The sequence below is a fragment of the Periplaneta americana genome, chromosome 5 (genome assembly GCF_040183065.1).
Source record: "Periplaneta americana isolate PAMFEO1 chromosome 5, P.americana_PAMFEO1_priV1, whole genome shotgun sequence".
In the NCBI taxonomy this organism is placed as follows: Eukaryota; Metazoa; Arthropoda; class Insecta; order Blattodea; family Blattidae; genus Periplaneta; species Periplaneta americana.
Window position 1 is genome coordinate 60,836,979 of NC_091121.1, and position 21,461 is coordinate 60,858,439.

General features: G+C 36.0%; 1 protein-coding gene and 1 non-coding gene across 2 annotated transcripts in view; one reads left to right on the forward strand and one right to left on the reverse strand.

Moving 5' to 3' along the window:
• Positions 1–21,461, forward strand: part of LOC138699708 (HEAT repeat-containing protein 3) — an 84,220-nt gene that overhangs the window by 26,588 nt on the left and 36,171 nt on the right. The gene's annotated exons all lie outside the window — the stretch shown is intronic.
• On the reverse strand, positions 6,193–6,264 carry TRNAY-GUA (transfer RNA tyrosine (anticodon GUA)). Its single transcript has one exon. It is a non-coding gene; the product is annotated as a tRNA-Tyr (tRNA).

The following is a 21,461-nucleotide window of genomic DNA, read 5'->3' on the forward strand; positions in this document are numbered from 1 at the left end:
GAGTTGAGGGATTTAATCGATTAATCGATCAATTTCTATTGTTAATCGATCAAAAATATTTAATCAAATAATCGAGTCGATTAAAATTAATCGGTTGTAGTTGATATTAATTATTCTTTTGTTAATACAAACTCATACTAAAAATTCCGACAATATTTCTCTCTCGGAAATTGCTTACTTAAAAGCACGATAGTACCGTTATTTTCTAGTGTAGGGAAAATCTTTGTACAAACACTTCAGAAAGAGATGGAGATATAAGGACAGTGATCTAGTCAACCTCTACTGAAAGTTGAAACACAATGCGAAACCCTTATTAAGTTTTATGGTTTTCCAAGAAAACTTCCACCTTGTTGTCAGCTCATCTTCCTAGCATATGAAGTACATACTTTTCTGGGATTCATCCCCCTCATCCTTTGTAAAATAAATAGCCATGTATACACTGTGTGCAAGTGAGAGCATGACTATCTTCTTCTCTTTCTAAAATCTGGTAATTCGATTACAATAGGGGCCAGTCTTCTGTTTCGACCGCTGTACTTTTGCAGTTCAGTTTCTGCACTGAGTTTGTATATGAAAGTTGTGTGTTTAGTTTGATAAAGAAAAAAAAATCAGTTTTCTGTGGTTTGTGAAAAGTGTAAACTCCATCATGTCATATGAGAATTTGACAGGTAAACTCGGTGAAACGTTTGGATTTAAATTGAACGATCGTGAAGAAGTGCTTGACAGAAAAAAAAGTTTTTTTCGTGTTTAGTGATGCAGGAAACATTGTTACTAGACGTAGAGCGGCACTTAATTCTGAGCATGTGAATGCATTCACATGTTTAAAATCATGGATGAAGCAGTATTAACTAGGTGAGTCTTCATACTTTTTGTTATTTATGTTTGTCTCAAAAATTCCCGGGGAAATTGACACAATAAATTATAAGACTCGTAATAAATATGTTGGTAAGTAATTAAAATAGTTGTTTTGTAATATAACGATACAATATATACAAATTACGACATTTAATACTTATGCTTATCACCGAACACAAGTTAAATTTAACAATAATTGTGTATTACAGTATATTAAAACATTTTTTCAACTCGATCAAAACTCGATTAATCTATCGATTAATCGATTAAATTGAAATAGTTAATCGATTAAATATTTTGATCGATCAACAGTACTATTAATTGCTCTTCAGCGTCTGAAATTACAGTCAGATGGAGCCCCCGAAAACTTATTTCCTCCTTAAAAACTAACTACTTCCTTGGTCTTGTTTAAGACGCTGCAAAATTCGATTTATATAACAAAGATGATTATGCTTTCACATTTTAAATTTACGCAATGACAGTATTCGAAAGAACTATAATTTTGGGCTTTCAATCGCGTGTTAACATTTATAAATCGCAGTGTGAAGTATCGTTTACAATGACGCGACAGAGCGACGCGACATTACATAAATTATGGTCCAATAGGAAATCAGAATTTCATGACGTCACGACGCAGATCGCGACGCGACGAAAGTTGAAATTGAGTTAACTTCTACCGCGCGACGTTATCGGAATGCGTATGTGTTTTGTTTATGATGGTGTCATCTGCAACAAAATTGAATACTTTTTCAGAGGAGATGTTGAAAGAATTGGTTAAAGAATACTCTGAATTATACAGAGTGAACCTTGAACAAATGCAAATTGTCTTTCTGAAAAAGAATTTTAAAACTTTACATTTGTTAGAATCAAATTTCTGCGTATTTATTATCATAATACACTACTCTCTTATTGAACAACTACTTCTTGGTTTCATAATCGGGAAAATATTACACAATATCTGAAGAGTCAACTGTTGTTATTGGGCCATTTACTCTTTAGTTGTCTGTCCCAAACTAGAACAAATGAAGTATGCGACTCTACAGGTGTTGGGTAAATAGGACGATAAAGGACTGTTCATGTAGTCTGAAACTAGATATTATGTAGACGTTAAATCTCCACTAACTATTGGAAACTCAAAATAATTCTGGACAAAATTGTCATAAAGGAGGGGAGAATGTGTAATATTCACGAATTTGAACAATTTTATATATAGGGAAGGTCTTGTGTTTGTGCTTGTTAACTCTCCTCACTAAGTGCAGTGACAGACAAAGAAAAACAAAGAAAAAAAGTGCTGTGTTTGAGCTAATCTTTGAAGAAGTTCGTCGTGGATAATGTGGTGGATAGTTTAGAATGAAGTGTTCAATTCTGAGGCAGTCTTTCTTATCGTTCATTATGTGTCAGTCAGAATAATTCTTAATTTTCGCAGTGGTGACGGTATTTAGGGGAGAGTTGGTCAAAACGGGATACTTAACACGGAATCTTGTATATTTCCTGTTGAAGTGATAGGAAACAATACAATTTTTACTTATGAATCCACTATTCTATGTACTTTCATAATACATTTTGATTTTCACTTCTAATTATATAGCTAAAGTGGGAAAACAATTTTCTTGGAAAGTGCGCAAGTATCCCGTTTTGGCCGACTAGTTGGGTAAAACAGGATACTTATTTAAAATAAAGCAAATATTGTTAAGGAACTGAAAAAATGTATGTGTTTTTATTAAAATGCATAATAAACACACCAAAAAATGTTTTGCATCACCTCTCAACCAGACCTTCAATAAAAGATAAAAAGAAGGAAAGCTAAGGAATGAAAATGTATTTATTTTTAACAGTTGTTGATAAAAAAATAACATTTGTTGACAAAATTGTAGCAAAGATGTGGATGGCCAAATGGAAATTCAGTATTGGCTGGAGTACCAAATCTCTATCCTAGCAACTTCAATAGAGAGTAGTGCTTCCTCTTGCATTGATAATGCATGGACTCTTCGTGGCATACTGCCTACCACCACATTTATCAACTGTTGATCCATTGTGTCCCATTCTTCAACAGCAATTCTGCATATGTCTTCGAGATTGCGTGAGGGGTCAGGGCGCGCAAGAATGCTCTCTTTAGTTGAACCCAGACATGCTCAATTTGATTCATGTCTGGAGAACATGCGGGCCATTCAAACCTGGCAATTCCTTCACGATTATGGAAGTCATTGATAACAGCCGCACGATGGATTCTGGAATTATCGTCCTTAAACATCAATCCTACTCCGAAGTGCTGATTAAACGGTGCTACTATGGCTTGAAGAATGTTGTCCCTATACTGTGGAGCCCTCAGCATTCCTTGGATCGACACCAATTGTGTCCGCGACCTCACATAATGCCACTCCAAAACATCACTGACCCACTACCTTGCTGTATTTGATTGTAGGGGTGTCTGAGTCATGCAGCATTACCTGATTCTCTCCACACACGTTATCGATGATTATCTGGCGCAAGGCATATTCGGCATTCGTCCGTGAATAGAACTTTGTGCCAATTTTGTACAGTCCATTGGTGATGATTTCTTGCCCAGGTTTAAGGTTGGCCATGGTGCCTAGTTGTAAGAGTTGGACCTCGCCATGGACGTCTGGAGTGCAGTCTGCTATCATGTAATCGGTTTCATACAGTCTCATTTGGATACGCGTCTCCCTGTCGCAGTTTGAAAGTCATTGTTAATCATGCCAGCAGTATTCTCAGCGTTTCTGTTGGCAATAATTCGCAGATATCGGTCATCACATTCTGTTGTTGCACGTGGACGACCACTACGAAACATGTCGTCGACGATACCTGTGTTTCGGAAGCGATTCCAGGTTCATACCACATAATTCTGGTTCTATCCTAAGCGGCTCGCTACTTGCCTTGAAGACAGTCATTCCTGACATAGAGAAACAATCCTCACACAGTTGAAGTTCGTAATTGACCACATTACAATTGTTCAACCTCTTTAAATAAAACTGTTTTACCCTGAGTTATTCGCTGAGAGATGAGATTTCTTGCCCTTCTGTTTACATCTGTTTACTTTTTCAGTCGATTTCTAAGATAGACTTCTACTATTTCTCAACATTGTTTACGTTTTTCAGACAGTTAAAAGGATAGCTTTCAAATGTTTTTATGGATATTTCTTGAAGTGGAGAGTAAATACCACTTCTACAGGTGATGCAAAACATTTTTTGATATCTTAGTAGTACTAAAATATGTATGTGGGCTTAAATGAAGAATGTCACATTATTATACGTAAGGTCTATCCTGTTTGTTGACATTGATTCATAGTCCTATTGCAGAATTTTTCATTTACAAAAGTTACAGTAGAATTATTCGCAGTCTTTCGATTCTATACTACTGCACGCCTGATGAGCCCATTCTTGGCATTGAGTACATTTATTTCATCATCCCTCTTCAGATTTTGAATTAGAGAAGAGGTGATTACAATAAATGTACGCCTCGTCGTTGTCTTCATCCTCTTCTTCCTAACTACTGTCATTGTTGGTTGTCATAGCGAGAACATATTCAATTCAGAATTTAAAGTGAAATCCCACATATGCAATGCAAGTTGGATAAAACGGGATACTATCCCGTTTTGCCAAACCATAGGGTAACCTGTTTTGTCCGACTAGGAGTTGTAAAGGAAAACATGGCGTCACAACAAAACGGTAAAAGCTACAGCGGTTTTCTTTACAAGGAATTAAAGACTAATAATGTTTTATTTATATAAGAGACTTACCTCTTCAACCCTGCAAATTTAATCCCAGAATGTGCCAATTAAAATCAGTCGAAACAATTTAGTTAAGCAGCTGATTTTAAACTTTTCTCTACGCAACAAAAATTAACGTGTTCGTTCTGCATGTGAGCACTGCATAATGTCGCCTTCTAGTCTAAGAACAAAGTCCTCGCATCATTCGGTAAATTTCAGCACTTTCCGACGAAATAAGTCGGGTATCCCGTTTTATCATACCATCCTGTTTTATCCAACTCTCCCCTATTGCATCTACTGATCTAATGCTAATATGCTATAATCATAGCCATATTAAATTAACAATCCATGTTCTTACATTTGGCAACGTTGCTACACCAGCAAGGTCCGATTGCAGAAAGCTTTGCAGACGACACATTTACGAAATATGTTTAAATTTCGTTTTTAATGACTCCGTAGTAACTGCAAAAGCTTGTGAACGATGTCAGCATGAAAGTGATTAATGATCTGTATACATTTTATTCCACAATTACGAAATATAAACACAAAACCTGTATTTTGTGGTATGTGCAGTTGCGGTTTAGGCTATTAGTAATCAAGCTATAACTTACACATAATTTAATAAATGCAAATATTTTGGTGTATAAAAATTGCCTTAAATGTTTAAGCCTGCTTTACTCAGTAAGTATTATTCGTGCTATTGTAATTTGTACTGAGATAATTAAAGAAATCAATTAGGAATCGTTTGTTCCTTTACAGTTTTGCAATACAAATTATGGTTTTCGTTCAAATTACCTACAATCATGAACACTTTTCGTAATTCTGAGAGCGACATATGGCAACGTCGCGTCCCTTCGTCTAGTAAGCCGCGAGCCCTGGGTTCAGTATTCAGTCTTGCTTGAGCAGTTTACATTCAGGAGTACATCTTATGTGCGCAGACATTCAAATACTTGGGATGAGATATAAGGATGTTGTTGTCTAGTCAGTTGTCTGAAGACAGGTCTGAACCTCACAAGTGTTGCCAAGAAGGCACCACTTATGAGGCAACTAGGCCAGGAAGTAAAGGGATAGAGTGGCCAGTTCCTTTCTCCCTCCATTGCATACATCGCCGACTAGCTATTATTTACTGTATATATTTTATATATATTTTGATGTACCGAAGTACATATGATATTTCCATGCAGATATTCTGCGTCGTCATATGATGAAAGAGTGATGGAACGGAGAAAAATTCTCTCCGGCGCCGGGATTTGAACCCGGGTTTTCAGCTCTACGTGCTGATGCTTTATCCACTAAGCCACGCCGGATACAACCCCGACGCCGGTTAGAATCGTCTCAGATTAAGCTCCATCTCTTGGGTTCCCTCTAGTGGCCGCCCTCTCCACTATGTCATAGATGTCTATGAACGCAGGACCGAAGTCCATACATGTGTTGAGGTGCACTCGAATGAGTGACTGGTTGGCCGGGATCCGACGGTATGGGCGCCGTCTTAAATCACAAAGTGATTTATTACGCATATCATATATATTTTGATGTACCGAAGTACATATGATATTTCCATGCAGATATTCTGCGTCATCATATGATGAAAGAGTGATGGAACGGAGAAAAATTCTCTCCGGCGCCGGGATTTGAACCCGGGTCTTCAGCTCTACGTGCTGATGCTTTATCCACTAAGCCACGCCGGAGGGCGGCCACTAGAGGGAACCCAAGAGATGGAGCTTAATCTGAGACGATTCTAACCGGCGTCGGGGTTGTATCCGGCGTGGCTTAGTGGATAAAGCATCAGCACGTAGAGCTGAAAACCCGGGTTCAAATCCCGGCGCCGGAGAGAATTTTTCTCAGTTCCATCACTCTTTCATCATATTATTTACTAGTCCGACTTCAGATGCGTACAAACAATTGGACGGTGATTAGCAATAGTGATCTAAGCGCCAAAAACCTATTTCGAGATATTGACCACTGAAATAAATCTATTTTTTTTATAAAACATTTTATGGAAGAATTATTATAACATTCATACTATTACAAAAAATAGCACAAATAATACTAAAAAAGGCTAACCAATTTTTAATAAGAGACCAGCAGTTGAATTAATATTTCAAAGAAAAATAAATAAATCAATTTTATGCAATAAACGAATTTTTGCTTATAAATAGAAGCAAAATTCAGATATCGCATTCTTGATTTTTTCCGAGTTAAATTAGCCTGCCATCAACAAATTTTTTTCAAATTGTCGGTTGGTCTATTACTGCGAAACTCCGTCCAATTGTTCTTCCTCCGACACATATCGTCAAGTGAGATGTACTGCCTGATAATAGATATACATATCAGCCAGAACCTCAATCAGAGGATAATGAGGATGTTATAAACATTTAATTAAAAAGTTTGCTCAAATTTCAAAGCATTTGTGGTATCATAAAAAGATACTTAAGAAATTAAGTCAGATACATTGTTTAAATTTTAGAAAACATTTGCTGTTCCTGTTATAATGTGGTATGGCTCTGAGAACTTGGCAAGAATATAACACGTCAGAGAATGGTGAAATGTGTTTCTGCATACACAGCCAAAGATCAAGTTAGCAATGTATGTCTGCAAGATATTTAAACATGCCCCATCTGAACAATGAAATTGAAATACAGGGTGGAAGGTAAGGAAGTACATTAATTGTAGGATGTGATTCCTTAAAGTACAACGAACAAAAAGTCTAATACCATTTTGCTCGTTTTTGCGAGGTTTTTGAAGAAATAATACTTTTATGCCGACATTTCGATCGCGAATTTTACGAATACTGTTTAAAATACGGTTTAATTTCTTGTATAACAACGAAGAGAATGTTTGTTACGTTCACGTTGCAGCAGTATTTTAATTAGAAAATTCACAGATTTCGATTTAATCGATTGAAGAAACATTGAAAACATTGATTGTCGAGTCACGTACAGAAGATCTAAAAATCTGGCATCGCTGTCGGGACGGCATACAATTTGTATAGTACTCGCAACTGATCAGCTGTTATGATGTTTATACTGCGTTGGACGTGCAGCGATACAGTTTAGTTTATTTCAAAACTACGAGATGCCAGAGTTCACAAATCGTGAGTACTTAGACATGATCTAGACCGCGGAAGAAATTCGGAACAGTGAAGGACTACTGACCAGAGTTCATAATTGGACTAGAAGATGTGAAAGCTGCACGCACGCTGATGGTGGACATTTTGAACAGTACCTGTAAGATGTGAGTGGAATGTGGTTTACAGAGTTTATTACTCTTTATTTCATTATTAACACCCAGAATAAAATTAGTTATTGTAAAACAACAAACTGTAATGTTAATTACATCTTGTTCATAAAGTTACATCAGTTTTCTTTTTTCATTAATTGTAACTGAAACTTCAATCCTAAGTGTTTCCACTAATTTGGACATACTTTCCTGATTTTCACGTTATTTCTTGTTATTACTGTACGTATTTCTTGCTTACATTACAATTATTAAGCCATACTTAGTATTGAATTGTTAGGGAATTGTATTGTAAGTTGATAATTCTGTATTCATTGTTGAACTACGCCTGAACACGAGCTATTTTGTTCATTCGGGTTATTAATTTACACTTTCTGACATTAAATTACACAAACTAAACAAATAACAAGTTACGTCCCTATCCGGAGTTTTCGTAGGTCATTTTTGTGCGAAGATTTATCCCCAGATTAGCTCGCGAAGTATTGCACCGAAGCTCAGTACAATTTTTTGTTTGCTGCCGCCCTCCCCCTCACCTGCTGCAAGGTATACGGTGAAAGGTAGTTGAACTTAACCCACCCCCTTCAAGTCGCTAACCGCATGGGGTGTGGGGTACTACTTATGCGGCGCTGAGATATCTTACAATTGCCGTAAGCACTTTCGAAACACTTGTAATTATCTCACTATCCGTAAGTCCTATAATTTATTTTATTTGACAAAACTTACTCTAAATATGGCATCTGTCAATTAATGGTACTACCTTACCTTCCACCCTGTATATAAAATTAATTGGTATCCGTATATCATGCATGAACAGTAGATATTGAAAAAATAACCAGTACAATGTTGCACTTAAAAACAACGGGATTTTGAGACATTGGACGTCCAAGAAATTATGAGGTGGAACAGATTGAGCTGGCCTATCATATGGATGTTGATGTTGATAACTAATCTTATACACTACTTCAGAAAGTATTGATCTTGGAGAGACTGAGAAGTAATTTTAAAATAACGACCTAGTAATAGACCCGTCGACCGACTTCGTAGACTAGTTATGGTATAGCGCTTCGCACACTGCAAGAGTAATTACAGTTGTGATATGTGCCCTTTTAAGTGAAGTACAGAAGTTATTGATTTCCAATCTTGGAAGTTTTCTTGTTTGTTACATGCATTTGGTGCGTCATTTGTTGCAGTAAAGTCATACTCCTTTGACACTCATGTAGCGTGAATTTGTCTTTGTCGTTCGGGTTGTCGCGAGATTCACACGGGGAAATATTAAGTATCGATGTCCGAGGATGAAATCAAGTCGTAGCAGCGACGTATCTGTATGTTTCAAAACGACATTCCCTTCGAAGCCTTTAAGGCTTATCGATAGAGCTCTTTCTTTTCGTTCCAAATACTGGGCTTCGAATCTCTCTACATAAAATGCACTCGTGTAACCACAGCGCACACGATGATTCCCGAGCTATTCCGAAGTGGGACTTCGTCTCTGAACAGCGACCAATTTCCGTGTCAAAGGGTGTACAGATACGGAATTAAAATTTCGCACGACTGTTCGCAAGTAGCATATATACAGGGACTCTTGTTTACTGCGCATGCGCAGTGTGTTGTAAGCGAAAGTTTTACAATGAGTGAGCTCCAAATTTTATTTCTATATCTATACTTGTGTCTTGTATGTTTGTAATAACGGTCATTGATCTCCGACTATGGTTTCCCATTTTTGCCACTTTATTAAGTGAACATCTTGAAATGTTCCACCCACACAAAATTTAACCGTTTGTACAGCATTTGGTTTTGTTAACTGCGTTGACTAGTTCATTATAAAACAATACAAGAATTTCTCGAAGTTGAAAAATAACTCTTACTAGAAAGATTAGCTGTTTTAAAATTTTCGTTGAGTTATGCTTCCGACATGATCAATATCCAATTACAAAATCCTATGCTTCATTGGCGTACAAGATCATACATCATAGCAGACTGCTGGTTATGTGCGTTCAGAACTGCATATTGCAAGTTACTCGTGAAATGTGGATCCCTGTGGGAATTGAATGTTGGTATTATAGGTCTGGCTACCAGGCAATAATGTCATTAATATTTTGTCCAGTCTATATTCTTCATAATACTTAGTCTATATGCCTGAAACAGTTTGTAAATATTAGCTGATTTCCTCACATAATTGCATGTAGTATTAAGTTGAAGTTAAGAAATTAATTAAAAATTGATAGTGAACAATTTTCTTACGTTTCATTTCATTAAATTGTTGGGGGATCGGTGGACCCGTTGGTTCATGGTTGTTGATAAATGGGTAGTTCTTTGGTTGGTCAGTTGGTCGACTGTTTAGTTGATTGGTTGTTGATTAATAGGTGGTTGGTAGGATAGGTTTGTTGACTGGTCTCTCAATCGGCTGTTGATAGGTTGATTAGTTCAATGGTTCTGTCTCTTTTTCATTTGGTTGGTAGGTCTGTCTGTCGAATTTATCCTTTGACCAAATGATGATGATAATTGTATTCACGACTGTGGTGAAGATTATTATTATTATGCCCGCAAAATACTCGGAATAAGATTATTATTATTATTATTATTATTATTATTATTATTATTATTATTATTATTATTCCACATAGAACTAAAAGGTCACGTTGTTGATGTAAAATTGTGCAAATTTTTGGGTATGTGTCCAAAAATTGAAGACGTGATTTCCTTACTGGTATTTATTTTGTTGGTCTTATCACCATTGTGTATGTTTAGGATTACATTTTTGGAAGATTAAAAATGTGAGTATATGTTAGTTGTTTGAGAATCGATTTATTAGGCTACCAACTTACGTAAAAGTGTGAGCGAAGTCTACATCTTGTTTCTGAAATATGTGTGATTCAACGTGAAAATTTAGCTATGTATTTGACATACTGTAGTCATGAAATTGTGAAAATGTAAATGTTTTAAATCCTAAATATTGTTCATACATTACTGTATCCTTGTATGTTGTACGCTATTCCTGTCATTTCAACGTGTAGGTTAGTAAGAGAGTGCATGGTTGCAACATTTGGTAAGATGAGTTTTTCCTATTACATAATGACACTATGCCATTTCCCATAACGTAGAGTGAGAGCGACAGTTGCAGTTATGCCTTCCGTTGAACCCAATGAGTTTCCGAAATAATTTCGTTACTGTACTAGATAGTGAGAGGATGGTCATGTCTATTATCAAATACTAGATAATTAAGCCTAGTCTCTATAGCTTAATGGTTGTTACAGTTGTGTTGTGCTGGATTTATCTCTGATTAATTACTTGTCCAGCAGACTGTGTCCACAATTTCTGGTTGGCTTTGTCATTCAGATATTCACCAATCAGTTCTCTTTTCCTTGTGAGTTGGGTTTCATAAAGAGTCAAGTGAATGTAGCGTTTATGCACTTGTAGAATTTAATGAGATAGCTGATGTTTTTATTCGTTTGGTTTATAGTATGACAACAGAAGTAATAAACTAATTTTTAGAGTAACATTTTTAAATGACTTGGATGTGGTACGAGATTTCATAAATGAAGAGGTTGAGAAGAAGTAAGAAGTATTGAAAATCCATGAATGAACAGATTTGTACCTCATAAGTGACACCATTAAGACATCACTCATGAGGCAGCTAAGCCAGGAGATAATGGGGTAGGGTGGACAATTCTTTTCTCCCTTCATTGCATACATCACTGACTAGCAACATATTACACTAATCAGACTTAGGTTATATATACATATTGTTCTGCCAAATGGCAGGTATTTCACTGCAAACCCAGCATTTTCCAATCTTTCCTATTTTCAGACTTAGGATGAATACAAACAAATTGTTCTTCCTCTGTCACACATCAAGTGAAGTGTACTGTCTGATAATAAATTTACTTATTAGCCAGAATCTCAATCAGAGGTAATACAGTCTATAAAGAATGAAGTTCTTTGTAAGGAATCTTACACGTCATCAGTTTGAGACCGCCACCGTTAAAGACTTAAACACGAGTAAAATAGTGTGGAGTAAAACATACAGAAGTGTAGCTGCCGGTAAAACTCTTAAGATACAAAATAATAATAATAACAATAATAATAATAGTAATAATAATAATAATAAAATAATAATAATAATATTCATTCATTTAGTGTTCTGCCCAAGGGCAGGTCTTTCACTGCAAACCCAGCTTTCTCCAATCTCCTATTTTCTACTTTCTTCTTTGTTTCCTCATAATAATAATAATAATAATAATAATAATAATAATAATAATAATAATAATAATATTATAATAGTAATAATAATAATAATAATGATGATTTTGAAATACAGGTTAAAATGTTACGTTCTGCTATTACTTTCTACTTTCCTACTTTATAATTATAACGAGGTCAAGCCAAATCCTTCACAACTTACTCTGCAACGAAGTCGAGATTGCTAACTTTTAACTACAGTATTGTCTTGTTAGCTGTGAAAGATCGCGGAGAGCCGGTGAAGCATGTAAACCAATAGCCTTACAAAAATACTTGTTAAATTCAGATTTTAAGCTTTTTTTAAAGTTGGTTTTGTGCCGTACATTTTATATTGGCAGATGTTTTATGCGTTGAAGCCGTATTGGGCGCATAATGCTACATTGAGAATTTAGTTTTTTTGTGGGTGAGAAATGGTCCGTAAATTTAGCCTACAACCTTCATTAAGTGATAAGTTTATTTTACGTGTTACGACACGAGTCCCTCAGCCTTATTTTATTTCTAAAGCAAGCCATGCTAGAATGCTATCGCTCTTAAAATGCTGTCGACTTCTGCCAGGTTTGAACCTATGAATCGAGAATTCTAAGGCAAGTATAGTAAAACTAGACCGCTGAGGATGACTGGACAGGAGATGCAGGAAGAACGGAAATTGAGGAGAGGTGTAATGTAAACATTCAGCCTAGCAGGGTTGCCAGATGTTCCGATTTGGCGGGACATGTTCCGATTTTCATATAAAAGTCCCGAGTCCCGCTTCGATTCGAGGCGGGACGCAAAAAGTCCCTCCTTTAGAAAATTAACGTCACTTGTATAATTTTGTCTTTACCTAGTAATTCTTTTGTCCTAGGCCTAAATAATTACAACAAATTTAAATTAATTTTCTTAACAATGTTGGTTTTCATATTAAAAAAACTAATATTTTGGCAAGTGTAAGGTTTGTAACAGCTAATTCAGTTGTGAATGTGATATATCTAAACATTTAAAAAGAGACGTTCATCACAAATGCATGGCAAAGAGAATGGAAAAAGCTTGTTGAAAATGCTGAAGTCCAGTGATAAATATGTAGAAAACTTTGAGGGCCGATTGTATAAACCATTTAATCTTAGATCAGAGGTTAAATTGATCCTCGTTCTAGCTGAACTTGGAATTTTGTGTTGTATAAAGTGTAATCTGAGATTAATTTGTCTTAAACTAGAGTCAACTTTGACTGAAGAAATTTCTCCGATTAAGTTAGATGATCCAAGTTCAGTTATTTCTTTTCTGTTTGAAATATACGAGTGGCAGATTGTGCAAAAATAATAACCATTATTATTAATATTAATAGATATGGTAGATACATTTATATATATGTTTTTTTCAATTTCTTGCCTTAATACACAAACATTCTTATATTTTATAAGGCTTTATCGTGTTAAGCAGTATCAAATAACATAACCTATAATTATATTACGTTTATAACAATCATTAATTATATTAATGGCTATGATAGGTACATTCATAAATTTTCAATTAACTATATTACTAAACGAAAATTGCCGTTTTATAAAGATTTATTATGTTTAGTAGTATTAAACACCATAACATGATAACAATTTGGAGAACGGTCAATCTTCTTCTTATTGTCCGCCATGATTTACAATGCACAAAACAAACCAGTGTCTCCAACAGAGTGACGGAAAGTCGCCAAAAAGTAATTGGAAAGTCGCTAGATTTCTCATTATCAACAAAGAAAAATTCAATTTTGTCACTATGGGGTGCTAAGGTCGCTAAATCCCTAATTAAGCCATATAATAGTTAAAAGAAATTGTCGTTGAGAAAGAGTTAAAGTCGCTAAATTAGCAACACTGAACAAACCTGTACAACATGGCCCGCGCATCACATACTTCACCTGTTTATGCGATGTTGCCAAATCCTTTTCACTTGAACTTAAATTGCATTTGAACCAAGGTAATTTGATCGCAGAAAAGTTTTATGCAATAGAAGAACTCGGTTCACTTTCCGATCTTCGATCAAAGTTGATCTTTATTCAGGGAGTTTTATACAATTGGGCCTGAAAATGTATACTGTACGGTATGTTAAATTATTGGTTTGTAGCAGTAATATGCAAAGTCAAAAAATAAATATGAATTCAGGTATCAGTAAATTTTATGTCATTGTTATCAATTAATAAACATTACAATTTAAATATTTTGTCACATCTGGTGCCATCTTTTGGAATCTGTACTTTACAATTTAATAAAAAACAGCTGGAGAAATCTATGAGACAGAACTACTATTAAATCATTAAGTTAATAATTTGGCATAAGATATTATTGCTACAAGCCCTTCAGAACGCCAGAGAAACGTGATGTAACTTACAGACAGATAAATTTAATACTGTTCTATACTTGCAAACATGTACCTACAATATGTTTTTTTATTAAAATTTCATTTTGAGATTCATATTAGTTTCTTCAACTGTATATGAAGGGATATTTTTTATTCCCCCCCCCTTTTTTTTGTACAGCCATGAAAATATCAACTCTGCCCATATTCATATCATTCTTCCTTTAAGACAAAACGTAAGTACTGCACATTTTGTTGGAAAAAGAATGTCCTTCCTTGGTAGATCTAAAATCTGGCAACCCTGAGCCTGTGTGACGTCGAAACAGGTGATGTGTTTATTTAGTATAGTTCAGGAGGAGGAGGAGTAGTAAGAATTACTAGGATAACAATCTGTAGCGGAATAAGATGAGGAGAATAGGGGTGGTGCTCAGAGCCGAGCCATATTCTTAAACCTCACGTCTAGGATGCATCCGTGCTTAACATCTGGCTGGCGGCTATTCTCTCCCGGGGGAAGATGTAACCGTAGCTCACAACTCTCCATCACGCTTAGTGAGCAACACGTGGAATTTTACTGCTGTCACTTACCTTTACTTTTAAAGAACACATAGTCTAAAGTAGTTGCACATGATCATTATCGTCATTATCATCGTCATTCTTCTCCTTCTCTTCCAAGTGGAGCGTGAATGAACATTTCTACATTCGTTAAGCCGTAGCCAGTTTAGAGTTTGGAAGGATGGGGTAATGTGGTCAGCGCGACGGACGTCGCAGACGAAGCAAACACAAGAATTATGAACATGTTGTAATCTTTGCGACTGGTTGACATTGAGGTCAGTCAGTAGAAAATTGCAATAATCAAAGTGGGGCATTACTAGTGTTTCTACTAGTATTTTTTTTAGTGATAGCGGGAGAAATTTTCGAATGCTGTTTAAGGAATGTAGTATGGAAAGCACTTTTTTGATAATATGAGATAAGCAATAAACTCTCTCTGTGGTCGTCAGTCGTGTGGCTGACTCTCGAGGATAGTACCCGGCATGGATCCATGTACTTAGGCTTATCTTGACCCAAGTGCACCCTACTTTGGAAGTGATTTGTTTCAGTCCGACAGGTAGCCTGGATAGCATACGTGGATCAGATACTGACATGCGGGCCGTCCTGCCTCAGCCTTGATAGCCAGTATACCTTATTTTATTTCAAGGAGTGCAGTTCGGTGGCTCCTTTGAACACCCACTTACAGATTTATGACTTCCTACACAAACAACTGTGACAATTCCATCCTGTCCCCTCGTCCCAACATTGCACAGTTGCCACAATCCTGGTGACCCTCGAAATTATGCAGTGAAACTGACGGGATTCTTGGAATTCGGAAAAGATGCGACAACTCTGCCTCCACGTGGATTTGACGGGAGCCTGTCAATTCTTCTGAGCGAGGGTTGTGATTGGTTACTAAAAGGAGAAGACAAGATTTCCGTCACAGTAAGGAAGACATTTATTTATGGCAAGCAATTAGTAGTGGGCAGTAGAAGGTCTGTCGGCAAAGTCCTTTCTATAAAACTGCACTCTATGAAATAAAATAAGGTATATCTGATAAGCCCCAATGCCTATAGTCTTAAGCCCTTAAATCCTATATCATTATCGGAAATCCATACTACCCCATAATACAGGGTGATTCTTTCGGTTTGTGGAGGTGATTCCTGAGGTTATTTGGAACAAAACTTACAACTTACAAACTGGCTTTTAAGGAATCCTGAGATTTATTGCAAGGTTCATCCTATGCAAGATTAATTTGGAACAAAAAATGGAAATAAATTAATGAGATCACATTCATAATTACAGAATTACGGTTATTTGAAAGTGGCAAAAAAAACTTTTATTTCAGGATTTCACTAACAAAATGCAAAAAAAAAAAAAAAAAAAAAAAAAATTAAAATACAAACATTTGATTGTTTATGTATCAGTATCTTTCATTTAGAGTGGGTTTAAATTAAATTTTTTTAAAATGCCTCCCTGAATCTCAAGGCAACGGTCCGCACGGGTGTGAACCGCACGTTTGTTCCTTATTGTCGCCGCGGCATCCAGAATGCAACTCTTCGCGTGTTTATATCTTAACCTGATGTCTTTCATCCACCTCCAGATGTAGTAATGTAAGAGTGTTAATCTGGGATCTGGGATCTGGGATCATACCTAGCGCTCCATTCACTATGACGCGTTTCGAAAATGTTTTGTAACTGTAATTATGAATGTGATCCCATTAATTTATTTACATTTTTTGTTTCAAATAACCTCAGGAATCACCTCCATAAACTGGGGGAAAATTTCTGGAATCATCCTGTATATAGTACAGTATCGGGAGAAAACCACTTCTGGAACGACTGATTTGCTCACACATTCCAATTGTTGAGGCATAGATCATTTGGCGAACTTCATCTTTTTCAGAATCGTCCTACTTTTTGTTTATGTAGGATTTAATAGATGCTGTTTTTGCGATTTGGATTGACTTGTATAGCAAATGATAGGCCTAAGTGTTTTAATGTTTATTTGTAGTTACTAGAGATGAACAAAACTAACTGTCGCTCTCACTCGCTGTGTTCGTTACATTTGTCTTTCGAGTCTCGACTCGTCATTCTCGTGCGCTTCGGGTCTCGCTCATCATTCTCGAAATAGCATTTGGTCGGCGTGGAAAGATTTCGTAACTTTGAATAACATACATCATTGATATAAATAACATGTTTAAATGAGACAAAAAGACAAAACAGAACAGTATCTTAGTTATCAAAATGTTCTGGTTCTATTATATTATATTACGTGTGGTTATATAAATAGAAAAAAAATCAATTCTCAAATAAATCTCATTTGGGTACATCATAATAATATATTTTCTAAGAAACATAAAACATAAAATTAATATCGTTTTACTTGAGATTACACTTGATCTTAAACATATGAAAGAAAATCCCTAGCCTTTTAATAAATACTAGTAATTAAATAAAGACTGGGGAACGGATTATTATACATTGAAAGGTAGAGATGTTTCAAATAGGCTACTTGATTGTTTATACATAGCCTATATAACAGTTCCCAAAGTAGATAAAGGTTCAGTCAGGTATAAACAACTGTGGCGATTCAAGGCTGCCTGATTTCGGGAACTTCGGGAGTCATCAATATCGAATCTCGGAACACTCACAACCAGTCTTTACGTTCAAGAATGTGACGTAATACAACATTGTCGTGCGGCTTTTCGGCTTTGCTGGCGCTGTTAGTCTCGTTTTCTCGATCGTTGTTCATCTCTAGTAATTACGTTTCAGATGCTTTCCATATTGAATGTGATATATTTAATTCCTTATTTCTTTTATAATCAACTAATATATCCCAGATGAACTGGATTTCTTCTTTTCTTTCGTGATACTATGTAATTGTTCAGTTTTTATAGCTATTTATAACGTTCTATGTTTACTTTCATATTTTGCGTTTAAGTAAGTTTGTTTTTCCATATAAATGTCTGACTGTACTAAGTTCTGTGTCTTGCAGTTTCCCGTGTGGCACATTATAACCTGAATATTTAATGTTGCTTGGAGTTGTATTAAAAGTGCGTCGTGGCTACTGTCTCTTTGCTATTGACATCATAACAGTTGCCATTATCTTTTAAGTAACAGATTAGTACAACTGTAACAAACATAAAAAAGAATAGAAGAGAGTAGTAACGTGCGTCACATGGTTAATTTCTATTTCTAAAACGTGGGTGACTCCTCTAATTAATATTACACATGTCTCTTCATGCCTTTCGCATTTTGTTATAAACCGCAAACAGCTTTCATCATTGCCACTGTATTACGAAACACACTAACGCTTGCAGCCTTAACATTTGCAGGCTACTCATTCGGACATTTCTACTGAATCTGGTCTGTTGCCATTGTGTTCAATGTTTACTGTGAGACCCGCGCCTCTCATACTTGGAAATGGATTTGAATTGCGGTCAGGTTAATTAAAAATAATTAAATTACTCCTTATCCTAAATTGATACGATTCAACCTGTTTGTCATTTTCCAGTGGTTTTCGTATTATCTTACGACAAAATATGTCGGGATGAATTCTAGAAGAAATGGACCATGAGATTTAAGGATATACTTAAGTGAAATTTTGTCTATTTTGGCGAGAAAATTCAATTTTTCGTTTTCAACATTAAACAATTGTATGGTTCTGGAAAGTTTTCCACAATTTTTTTATGCAAATACGCCCCTTCAATCAGTTGTTTCGGACGGCCATTTTTAGAAGCTTGCACGCTCTGGTTAGCCCTTTAAACGCCCTCTCCTCTCCAAATGCTGCAATGCATTTTTCTTACTCTTTCCTTTACGGAAAATGTTACTTCAAATTTTGTACTATGCGCATGATTATTTTGTGAGGCTTCTTAAAAGTGTGCCTAACAAAACTTGGTATCTGAATTTTCTCTAAACCTCAAGTTTTTGGGGAAAATATAATTTTTCCTGCTAGACATAATAAAATTTTTACCTGTTTTTGTATCTGACTACATAAAATAATTTTTTTTTAGCTTTTGAGGAATAATCTGAAAAAAAAGTAAATGGCAAATTATATTTCAGGGAACTTGAATGTTATGTGAAGCAAGTTTTGAGACTTTTTTTTTTATATTTGTAGGAGTAGTAGTAATTTTTCAGAATAGATTTTAAATTTACAATCATTTTAATGATTCTCATAATTTTGGACCAAATGAGATGAAACTTTGTACAAAGGCTATTTATATACTGCTTTATATCTGTACCAATTTTCAAAGATATAGTCCAAACGGTTAAGAAAATTCAAATTTTACTTCCGTGTGTCTTTAATATTATCGAATTTCGAAATTGTTTGTTGTTCGCTTCCTCTGGCCTATGATACTTTGATCTTGATGGCTGTTTTCATAAGAGTCATGGTTCAATTCCTGGCTCAAGCTATACTCCGTAACCAAGTTCGAATGCAGGTTGCTATAATGATTACGCTGCTTCCCATCTCGATAGTGTTGGTGGCTGGCTGACGGGTCTGGCGGTAGTCGTGTTTATGGCTGTGCTGACACTTGAAACTGCCCTCCCCTCTTAACGTGCTTTAATACGTGCCATCCTGTTTTCGGCTTTCCCTTCAAATGTTTTACAAGTACTTAGGTCGGACGGTGCGACGGAAATGCGACAAATGGGCAGCAAGTTAGAAGCCCCATGGCCCGTTGCAAAGACGCGTTTTCGTATAGATACTTTTAGGTTTTCCTTATTCATTTTCCCTTGCATTGATTGATAACTCATTCATTCATTCCATATATAGACCTACCGGGTGGACGATCACTAAATAGGTCCTTTTCAGAGATGCATCAGGGCGGGGAATTAAACATGAAAGCCAATATCGTGGTTGTTTGTGAAGGGTTTTTGTGATGTTCAAACAAATGAAATCGAACAGATAACATTGCAGTAAGTGTTCATGTATCAGTCGTTGAGTCGCAAGGGAACAAATCGTAAGTATATGTACGTAACTACACGAAAGGTTATGTAACTTAGCGCACCACAGAGGGACATTGGTGGCTGTGCATTCTCTCCTTCCCATTTGCTTCCGACTTCTACCGTAACTTAATGCACCGTTGCCACGTCTTCCTGTCACTCTGTTACAGATTTTCAATGAAATTACAACCAAAGCGTCAATGTTACGGAACAAACCAATAATGATACTTTGGTGGTATTTGCTCTACAAAATTCCCCAACATTACCTCTCCAACGTCTCCCAGGAATACATATTCCAAAATTCAACTAAAAATGTTACTTTTCTCTAAATTCGTTCACAAAAAACCGCAATGATACTATATTAGGCTTTTATGTTTAACTCTGCCCTGATTCATGTCTCAAAAGGACCCAATTTAGTCCCCTTCTAAAACACACACGCACCTGCGCGCGCGTGTGTCGATTTGAGTCACAAAAGAAATAGTCCTCGGATCTATTCGACCTCCAGTTCTACATTTCGGACTTTTCAAAATTTTAAACGTTTCCATGGTCTTGGAGGAGGAAGAGAAGGAGAGGTCGTGTTTTATAAAACATTTCCATTACAGAAGTTATTCAGCTTCGAAATTCAATGTGGGTAAAAAATATCAAACAAATTTGCCTGTAACCCTCTACGGACTGTAAATATACGACACAGACTTAACAGTTTTACTTCTCTCGGAAGGCCGCCATCTCAGATATTCGAAATTCCTTTAAATTTAATCGTTCTCGGCCATGTCTCAATTTACGAACCTGGGATCCAGCGGCTAGAATGATGTCCTCTAGACTACACTGCGTTCCATGTCTGAGAAACAAAGTAAACATTACCGGCAGGAGAAGGGAGAAAGATAATTGCTACTCAACCAATGGCAGAGATCACATCCCACGCTTATCTTCAAGTTGGGCGGTCCGAGTTAATAGGGGGCCGGAAACAGAATAATAATAATAATAATAATAATAATAATAATAATAATAATAATAATTTAAAACGTTCTTCTATGAAAATGTAAACACACTACTATTCTACATTAAATAAAGACATAATTTGTTTTCTTTTAAATTGATACAGAATTTCATATTAGGCTACTCTGCTCCACATTCTGCTTTAGTGTTTCTCAGCCTTTTTGATTAGCTCTCCCATTTTCCTCACATTATTTTAGTGCATAAACGGCATTCCGTTAAGCCCCACTCATGAGGTACGGGGGGCAGCTCCGACATTTTGAATGGAATGATGGATTTTTTTCGTATATTCTGGCTCTCAAAAATGTTTTTCTAAAGTAGGCCTATAGTATTAAGAAATTACAGCGTGTTTGAAGTGAGGTATAGTGGGTAAAGATACTAAATAAACAAAAAAATTATTAAGTAAGCTATTATACTAATTGCTCAACTTCCATTAACATGTAAGCACTTATTAATTCTTTTGTGAAGGCTTCCTATAACATTTACCAACATCCTAGGAGAAATAGTGCCACACGCTTCACGTATTGGTTCCTTTATATTCTCTTTGCTACTGAATTTAATAAGTGGAGCTTCTTTGCTCCAAGGTATGGGAAATGTTCGGAACCTTAGTTTACGTAATAAATTTTATA